Below are 9,766 nucleotides of genomic sequence, written 5' to 3'. Positions count from 1 at the left end.
GCCTTAGACGTTAGAAAAATAATGAATATTCATGATATTATCGAAGAAGAGATGCTGAACAGTTGAAAAACACGAAGCAGTCACGATGGTCATGCTTCCCTAGTTGTGTGTGAGTATGTGAATTTTTACGATTTTTCAACCAAAATCCTGGGAAAATTCAACATGTTAATTTCCTGATTTTAGTGAGACAATAATTTTTTTTTTGCAATTTTAGTGAACATGGCCACATAGTTCATGTGATTCCCCGTGAACTTGAGAACACATATTTAAAAAATCTCTCTGACAACTGTTTTGGTTAGGATTTAATTTGGGTTTAAACCTATAGTCTGAGAAGTCTACAGAATGATAGTGAAGTAGGTAATGTATATATATTGTTCCTTTATATCAGTGTCACTTACAATGTATTGCAGTTTTATTATGGTAGTCAAATGTAGATTTTTGATTATAAAATTATTATTTTGAAGAATTTCTTAGCACACTTTCATTGAAAAATTCCATTGTTTTTCAGATTTATTCTTCTTTCTCTGAAAGAAAAAAATAAATAACACTGTTATGACACTATATTCTTATTTTTTTTAAAATATTTCATAAAGAAGTAATAATAAACAGTTATACCTACCAAATTTTCTTCTTTTAGGTTGTGCAATTTTCTGGAGAATGTTGGGCTGGGTTAGCAATGTATGCGAGCGCATCATTGAAGTTAACTGAGCAAGTCGATCATGCATTCCTGCAACTGTTCTTTTTCGTTGATTAAAAGATGCATGTATGGACTCGCCACCTTGCTCACTGATTAGTCCCATCCCAAATTTCCAAGCCTTAAGTTGTGGAATCACATACTCTTCAAGCATATGAAGCTTTGGTGATATTGTCATTGAATTTCCTGAATTTCTATATTCATCAATAAAGTCTTGTATGGATTCACCTTAAAAAAGGGAAAAAATGTTATAAATGAGAATTCTTTTTTTTTAAATTTTAATTTAGACCGATAACAAAGCCTGCAAAAGCAACATGAAGACGGACAGCTTTGCAGCAGGTTTATATTCTTAGATGCCAGCAGAAACAAGCCAAAACAAATGGCCGCCTTGGAAACTATAGGATATTAGGTAAGGTAACAATTTAAATACAGTACATACAATAACTTACCAATAACAGTTATTTCCTCATTTGACATTGGCTTTGAATGATTGATGTTATTTATTTATGCAAATTTATTTAGTAGTCGTCCATATTTGCTGACAAGCGATTTTACTTTTTCTGAAATAGTTTTTATTTGACCTAATGGTAGTTTAGTCTCCTGTAGCTTGAATTCTGCAACTGGGGCATTTATCAGGTCAGTACCCTTATCACACCCTCGCTCTTATGGTAAATGTAAATTTAATTTTTTTATTATTAACTGTATATTGTTATTAAAAAAAATTAAAAATATACCTGACAGCATTTGTGCACATGGTTCCCGATAAAAGATCGGCCATGATATGCTTGTCTCTCTATTTTGTGCTTTTGTAGAACTTTCTCTATGTACACTGCTAATGGCCCAGTGCCAAATGGTAATCCCTCATTCATGGCTTTTGTCTGTTAGGAAGATAAGACAGTACAGAATAAAAACTTATTTTAGTTTTGTGATTTCTTTTTACATTTACATCATTATCTTCATTTGCTTGTTTATTTAAATTTAACTAAACTTGAATTATATTTGAATGCTGTATTCTCACCAATGTTTCAATATCCTCTCTTAATTTGACAATCTTGTCCATGTTTTGAAAGATTAGTCCATTAGATTGCAGATAAATGAGAGGCATTTCTTCTTCTGCTTCCGCCAGTTTCTGTTCTTTCTTTTCAATTTTGTTTTTGCATTCTAATTGTGTTTTGATGTTGTTTTGGATAAGCTTTTCGAAGACAGAGCTTCCAAACTCGTCATCCTCGTCTGAGGTTTTTTTTTCTGCATTCATACATATGACAGTCTATTTCATGAGCTTCGGACTCATACATGTCGAACAGCTTTTTAAAGACGCCCAAAGAAATGTGCAGACTTGGCACAGATACCTATAACACCATAAATAAATAGGATATTTATAATCTATTTTTTTTTTCACAGCCCAATACAGTAGTAATACAGTTGATGATTTACTTTCATATTAAATTGTGGTAAGTTGAATTTATTAATCTTTAATAATCAAAAAGCAGACATACAATAATAACTAGGATTGATAAAATACTTACATGGTCTACCTCAATTGCAACAAGAGGATTGCTAATGACACTCATTGATACACTCTTGGCTGTGGTTTTGTCAGCACCATTGTCTAAAAAGACCTGATAGCATTCTTCTATGGAACTAAGTGTTCTTGGTTTCCCTACTGGGCTTCTTATTTGCATTTCCTGTTTTGTTTTTTCACAGAAAAGGCAACAATGCCGAGTTACAATGTAAATAATATTGATAAAATAGAATTTATTAAAACAGATAGCAAACCATGAAACCTAAGAAAAATAAATTAAATGCAAGTTTAACAATTGTAATTATAATACATAATATAACATGCTTATTCCTCAGCAAACGTACCATTTGGCCATTGATTCCATATAGTTTTGTGAGGTACTCGTAGTCCCCAAAACAAAATACCCTGATGGTGTAGCCACTGAAATAGAAAAGTGTAAATATTAGTTTATATAATGAAAATCAAAGTTTTCAAATATTTCAAAAAATAATTACAATATAAATACAATGAATGATTGTTACCGCCACATCTGTCCATGTAGGGCTACAACCTGACTAGCGACTCCTGGAAGGGTTTCCTTGATGTTGAACATCATGTTCGGTGCATCAAAAACCAATACTGGTGCATCAAATACCAATACCAATACTACTGCCGCCACCCTTGTCTCCTCCAAATTTTAGCCATAGCTCACCCTCATTGGGACATAGATTTCCCAGTCTGTGTACAAAAAATAGAATATTTCATTGAAAGAAACAAATACTGTATTATATAATACAGTATTATATTTGTAATCAAATTCTTTTAGTTTTTAATTTTTAATTTATAATTTCTATCCAGTAATTACATATACCCATAAGTATACATGCACACATACATACACATATATAATAGAAATAAATATTTTAATAAAATAATAAAATTACCTTTCATGTTCTTCAAAATATGAAAACTCAACATTTTTGATGTTCCTCATTTTTACCATTGGTGCTTTTTTTATTTCAATTCCATCTGGAGAGGTGTCTGATTTAAAACACAGCATTTCCATGGATGATTCAAAATAATCCCCTATGAGGTCATCTTGTCGCTTTCGAAGCTGCCTTTCTGAAGGAATTACTCCTTTCTCCATGTACCTGCCAAGTGTAAAAAAATCAAAAGTAATATTTTTCAGTGTAAAAAGGTATTTATTTTTTTTGTTTTCGCTTACCTTCTCAGCTTTCTCAGTTGCTGCCAAGCAAGATGACAGTCAGATACCATGGCCAATGAAGTGTCTACATCCAACCTGTATTTTCCAGATAAGTTCGCGGCTTTCATAACAGCTGGGCTCATATGTTTTGCTGTGTATACCTGTTGATGGAAAGCTCCAGCTTCGCCATTCCCATTGCTGACAGTTTCGTTCAGTGTTCTTAGCTTGGATGCTCGCCTTGCTAGTGTTTTTGCTGAAGCTACATCGCTAGAAACTTTACAGTTTGGGATGATGGCAACTTTAGTTGGCTGTGTAGAAAATTACATTTTCATGTGAAACTGTGTGATGATTTTGTCATTTATTATATATTTTGAAAAATGGATTATACAAAATAGTAATGCAATTACCCGTCCATTGGTGGAAATCAGCATCTCCTTGTTTTTCTTCAGACTGTCATAAACAATCTTTTCTGCAAAGGTCTGGATTTTCTGAGGAACATGTTGGTGTTTTTTTAAAATTTCCTCCAACACAGAGACCGCATTACAGGCAGAGAATGCTTGCTCTCGCTCAGTTCATTTTTTGCTGCAAACATGTGCTCTACTATCAGTGTACGATACACTGTTGTCGCAACTTGTACATTTAAGTTGTACGATTTGTGATGCCGAATTGAAATCATGCACTGACATTGGATAAGTGCACACAAGACAAGAACGTTTATTAACACGAAGTGTATTAAATAATTTTGTCAAACAAACCGAGCAATAATGATGTGCGTACTTTGATACTAAATTGTCTAGTGATAAAATGCAGCTACATATTGTACACATATAATTTTCAGGATTTATCTGATTGTGTACTATGAATTTTGAATCAATTGTGTTATTGCTTACTTTCAGAAATAATTCATTTAATTTCACTGTGATTTTCTTTCCTGGTTTGCTTTGTTCAGTAAATAAATAGCATGTGAAACATTATTGCTTGTGGTGTGTACATTTGTAATTTGAAAGTATAGAGGGATGATTGTGATAACTTAGTACCTTAGTATTTTTTACAGATAAATTTTGGGTGAATGTCTTTATTTTCAAGCGAGAGATCAATATTAAGAAATCTAAGTATACTATTTTTTATTTTAGAAACTTCAAATTTTCTTGATATTTTTTTACCACAAAGACAACAAATATTATCCAATGCAAGGCTATGAGAATCCATTATCAGTAGAGAAGTAACTATTACATTATACAATTTTATTTTATTAGCAATGTAAAAAAGACAAAGTACAGACAATATACAACTTATCCAAATATATTGATACAGTACAATGAAATCTCTATGCCTCTAGGCTGGTCGATTTACTGCAGGCCTAGTCTATAATGTATATCGCATCACATAAACTCTGCTAGATGAGCGGAAATAGTAGCCTTTTTTATACGAAAATTTTGAAAAATCAAAAGAAGTTGTCGGGCCAATGCTAGAACAGACTCTGCTTGTTCATTTACGACCGTCATCACCTCCCAGGAAAATTGACGATAACGAAGTCAAACTTTAGCGCTACGGCAAAATATAGATTGAGGGCGCTGTTTGTTTACTTTTTTCGCTAATGACTCGCCTAACTTCTCTCGCTAAAATTCATCATTTTGAAACAGATTTATGCACTGCACGTATAATGGGCAGAATTCTACTACATAACACATATTCAGTCACCGAAACGTAGCAGCTCGTCTCGCTCGCGAACTCGGAATCCGATGCGATTTGTTCGTTGGGGGCTTACGGTGCGTAAATATATGAAAAGCGCGCTGTAAACACTTACTGTCCCAATATAGTGCGTATGAAACCGCCGTGTCATTTTTAGCTAAATTTTTCGATTTACGGTGCTTAATTTTAGTTAGCTTCACTCCTTATACCCTAAAAATACATTTAAATGTACTTACGTCATTCTTTAAATTAAGTCACTTCTGTTGGGTTTTTTTTAACAGTTCGGAAAATATTTTAAGTTAACGATCGTGAGCGTGATTCGTTAATACCCACAATTCCGAGCGCGAAAAAAAGCTTACCACCGGCATGATCCAATCAGATCACCGCTTCCAAAAGTTGTTGGGCAGAAGTGTTATGCGCAGTAGACGATTAGCAGTCGACCATTTCGGTCCTTACTACTGCAGGGCCAGTTCCTGCAGGAACAGTGGCCACCGCAGCAGCACTTACAGGCGATCCGGCGGCTAGAGCGGATCGCCTGAGAGCTCGGCCAGGCACCGCAGATTGTCGAGAGCAAAGTGCAGTACCCAAACCGTCAGCTCCCGGCTCTCACAGCTTCTATACGCCGCGACCGTTCTGTGGAGGCGTTGGTGGCTATTATACGCCTCTTGCAGCGCTGCTGTTACCTCATCCTCCACTGGTAGTTGAACAGGTACTTGCCTGGGTGGAGCCCGAGACCCAACCACGGGCGGAGCATTACCGGTGGCCGAGTAGGTGACAAACCCTCAACCCCTCGAGGGTGCCAGAATCCGCCCACGACTGCTGTCTGACCCAACGAGGCGTCGACAGCTGCTGCACTCGCGCTAGCAGACGTTATGCTGCTGCGGCATCGGCAGCGTCCAGGTGCACCGGAGCCGCTGCTGCGCTTGCGCCAGCAGACAACCAAACCGGCACCGGAGGCCTTGCCGTGGCAACACCCCGATTTCCCGATTCCTTGCGGCCACACTCCACCCAGCAAAGCGGAATGGCGGCTGTCACGGTTGCGTCTCCTGCGCACCGCGCACTTGGCAGGAAGCTGCTGAGACAACCACAGTGCCCTGTTCAGGCAGGACAGACCAGCGGGTATTACCCGCAAGGCCTGACTGGCCAAAAACAGCAGAGCCGTATGATGTAATAACCCCAGCGGCATCCGCAGGGGGAATACATCCAGGCTAGTAGGTGGTTCCTGCCCGGTAGCCGTGGCCACCTGGGTCAGGAACTGTACAAAGCGCTTGGTGAAGATTTGGCCGGGGAAGGTGGCGCTCTCCTGATTAAAGAACACCGCTCTCGCGACCGAACCCCCACAAGGTAGGAATCAAATCAATTAATCCCAGGAGGCAATCCCACCGGGCCTGGGCTAACACTGGTGGATCGACCCAATAGATCTGGTCCACCAGGAAACCTGGCAGGTGGACCGAAACGTGTTGTCGTGACGGCGACGTCTCGCTGCAACCGGACACCGGTACTTGGGGACCTCCTTCCCCCCACAGGATGCAGGACTAGCCCCCTTGGGATCCATGGTCGCTGCGACTGCCGTAGCTGCGACCGCAGGGCAGGTCCCCGTAGGAATGGCGACCGCTGCAGCAGCACTTGCAGTTCCCGTGGGAACACCAGCCACTGCGGCGGCAAAGCTCACGGGGCCAGCTTCCGCAGGAGTACCGACCGCTGTAGCTGCGACGGGGACATCCCAGCAACAGATGTTCCCCCTCTAAAACCTGAAGCCTGTTGGTGTTCGGCCTCAAAGTGATTCAGGGCAATCCCCAGGGTAGTTGGTCTACCCGATGGGGCGTGCCACGGGATCGAGCAGGTGTAAATTCCCTGCTCGTCTGGACCGGCCACCACCACAGCGGGCCAACTCGCCCCTCCCAGGACGTCGTCGGCGTACCAGCACGCGTCCCGGCTAAGGGGGTCTTACACCGGTCCCTGATCCGCACAAGGAGTGTGGTGGTCCACTCCCCATGACGGACATTGGCCTTGAAAACCCCACAGTCATCAAGGGGCCCTGACTTGGTCAGGGTCACATTTTCCCCAAAGGAAAGAGTGGCCATTGACGCTCGGTGAGTGGGTAGTGAGGGGTCCTGGGTGGTGATGCCAATAGGAGGTCCTCGGCCTCCCCTATCTGCAAAGCCTCCAAGGCTGGGAGATGTCCCCTGTGGGAGCCAGACTCCCCAGCCGCTGGTATTTCAGTGCCTGCCTGGTGGCCAGTCCCCATAGTAGCTGACTCGGGGAGGTGGTGAGGGGACTGGGCCCACCTCACCTACCTCCTTGGGTTCTTCAGTTTTCTTGTCGGTCATTATCTGTAAGACTTGATAACTTCCCATCCCTGTCAACTAACACACGCCAGACACAGATCACATTTCAAAATAACCGAAAACTATAGCTAGACTAACCTAAATAACATGACCTACTGTATTACCAAGCGGACAATGCGGCTCACAGTAGCAAGAATATCAGACTATTTAGCCTGATCAAAAAATATGATCGGTGCGGATTGAATAAGCTAATAAATAACTAAAAATGTGCATCGAACTGCCGACTGCCAGTTGCGATACGAAATAATAATAATAACATTAATATAATCCTATCTACACCTAACTTCACATAAAGATGCTAATATATATTAAGGTCGCATATTTTCCAGTAACCAGCATGAACACGAGCATACTGTGTTGAACCGTTCTGGAATCACAGGCCCAGTGCGTTAATATACAAAACGCTGTACCATGAACACGAGCATGGTCTGTAGGCAGAACAGACCAGGTCATGAGCCTATACTCCCTGTCCCGTATGTCTGCCCACTAAAATAATTAATCTGACTATTGGGAAAATAAAACGTATCTGCCTAGCAGCATACAAATCCAAGATGGTAGCAATACGTCGAGAAGGAAACGTAAACGTCTCACTACCCGAGGCTGTTGGATGAGGCGCGAGCGGTGGAGCTGTGCGTGGCTGTTGGAAATCCATCCAGCCACGGCGCAACCCGCACGCTAAAACTAATGAAAAAGTTTATCTCGTCGCCACTATAGAGATTTGCTAGGAGTCTATAGATTCTTATACTACTCGAGATACTATACAGGACAAAGTGGACATACTTACCATTCACTTGCTAGTAGAATACACTCGCTAGTGGTAGGTATATGTAGTATAGGTATGTCTTCAGGTTATCGTCCGTATCTCTTTCTCAAGTTTCTTCTCCTCCGCACTCTGTGCGGGGTTCCCCATAGGGTCTTCCACGGGTGCGTGGATTTCCCCTGGTGAATGGCTGCGACGTATAGATGACGTCATTCACAACCAATCACCGGGGCAGCGGCACATCAGTAGGCACTAGACTAGGCCTAGCCTGCATGTAGTACTAGTGGTGTAGCTTAGGCCTTGTGGAAAATAAGAGGAACCTTGGCCCTAGGCCACCTGCTATATAGATAGGCCTAGTAGGTAGGCACCACATGATAAATACAAAGTTGAATATAAAAAAACCAAAAAATAGCACAAAAAGCTACTCTTTCTCAGTATCGTAAAACAACTTTATTTCTGGAAAATTGAGCCACTGGTTACGGTTTTATGAACATTAGAAGTTCCTGAGTGCATATTCTCCCATCCGATGATGACGTTATAGAGGTCAAATCCAACTTCTGGAATAACAATTGCAGGACTAAACATTAAACAAACCTGCGATCGCGAACAGATGACGATTTTCACTTGCACGATATCATCTTTCATTTCGCTATGATATTTTATTACATTCATAATATCCCATTGTTTTTTTTAAAGAAATGTTGTTCAATGGCATATTCATATAACAGGTCAGTAATCTTGATTGTGAAGCTAGAGAGCGATGTAGAATGAAAATGAGAATACTGTATGTGGGTTAGGCCTAGAGGACTGCCCCTACAAGGTACCTGGTGACGCATGGGTTAATGACCCAACACAGTGGCCTGAGTTAGAATGGCCAGAGATTTATAACTACCTTATCAATTCTCCAGGTGTCTTCAGGGAAGCCATAAAAAGTAGGAAAAGCCTTGAAGCCATCACCAATTCACAAGTGGTATGAACCCCCATCATGTTCTTTACTACCAGTGGTGTTCATGAGAGCAGAGGTTAAACTATCACAATAGCTAAATGATGATCTGCATCTACCATGGATTGCCATTAACCCTCTGGATACCGGATTCTTTTGTAGTGCAAACCATTGAATACCGGATTCTTTTTCAGTGTAACAAGGTTTTTTGCATTTTTTGAGTATACGTCGTTCTAGTGGATTTTTGGGAACTTTCTGTAAGTTATACAGAAAAATGTTTCAAAAACAAAGAAAGCTTATAGAATAAGCTTTCATTTGATGTATAATTTGTATTTTTGGGAATTTTTTTTTCATAATATAATATAATATAATAGAAATAACTGAAAAATGCTACATATAAATCGTCAGCAAAAACCGAAAAAAAAAAAAAAATTATAGCCAAAAAAAAATAAAAACAAATATAAAACATTCCTATTCCACACAGTTATATAATTTATTTACCCAACCATCCATAATTATAAGCGCGATCTTTCCATTCAAAAGCGTCGACTACCCTCACATTTCTAGGCCTAGGCTCATCTTCATCAAGAATATCTCCGCCGTCAGAACTGCTTGAAGCCCCAC

General features: G+C 40.2%; 1 long non-coding RNA gene across 3 annotated transcripts; it reads left to right on the top strand.

Moving 5' to 3' along the window:
• Window positions 1–12: 12 nt before the first annotated feature.
• LOC117103035 lies at window positions 13–4,367 on the top strand. Of its 3 annotated transcripts, none has more exons than XR_004444515.1 (4): window positions 13–353; window positions 982–1,103; window positions 2,096–2,145; window positions 3,429–4,367. It is a non-coding gene; the product is annotated as an uncharacterized LOC117103035 (long non-coding RNA). The 3 variants fall into 3 exon arrangements; XR_004444514.1 differs by having other exon boundaries at window positions 13–357; XR_004444513.1 differs by lacking the exon at window positions 13–353 and adding an exon at window positions 519–763.
• Window positions 4,368–9,766: the final 5,399 nt, after the last annotated feature.

Source organism: Anneissia japonica, unplaced genomic scaffold (assembly GCF_011630105.1).
Source record: "Anneissia japonica isolate Jap-2015-1 unplaced genomic scaffold, ASM1163010v1 scaffold8218_len373358_cov135, whole genome shotgun sequence".
NCBI classification, from domain to species: Eukaryota; Metazoa; Echinodermata; class Crinoidea; order Comatulida; family Comatulidae; genus Anneissia; species Anneissia japonica.
The sequence above is the reverse complement of the archived record's forward strand: the minus strand, read 5'-3'. Positions and strand labels throughout refer to the sequence as shown.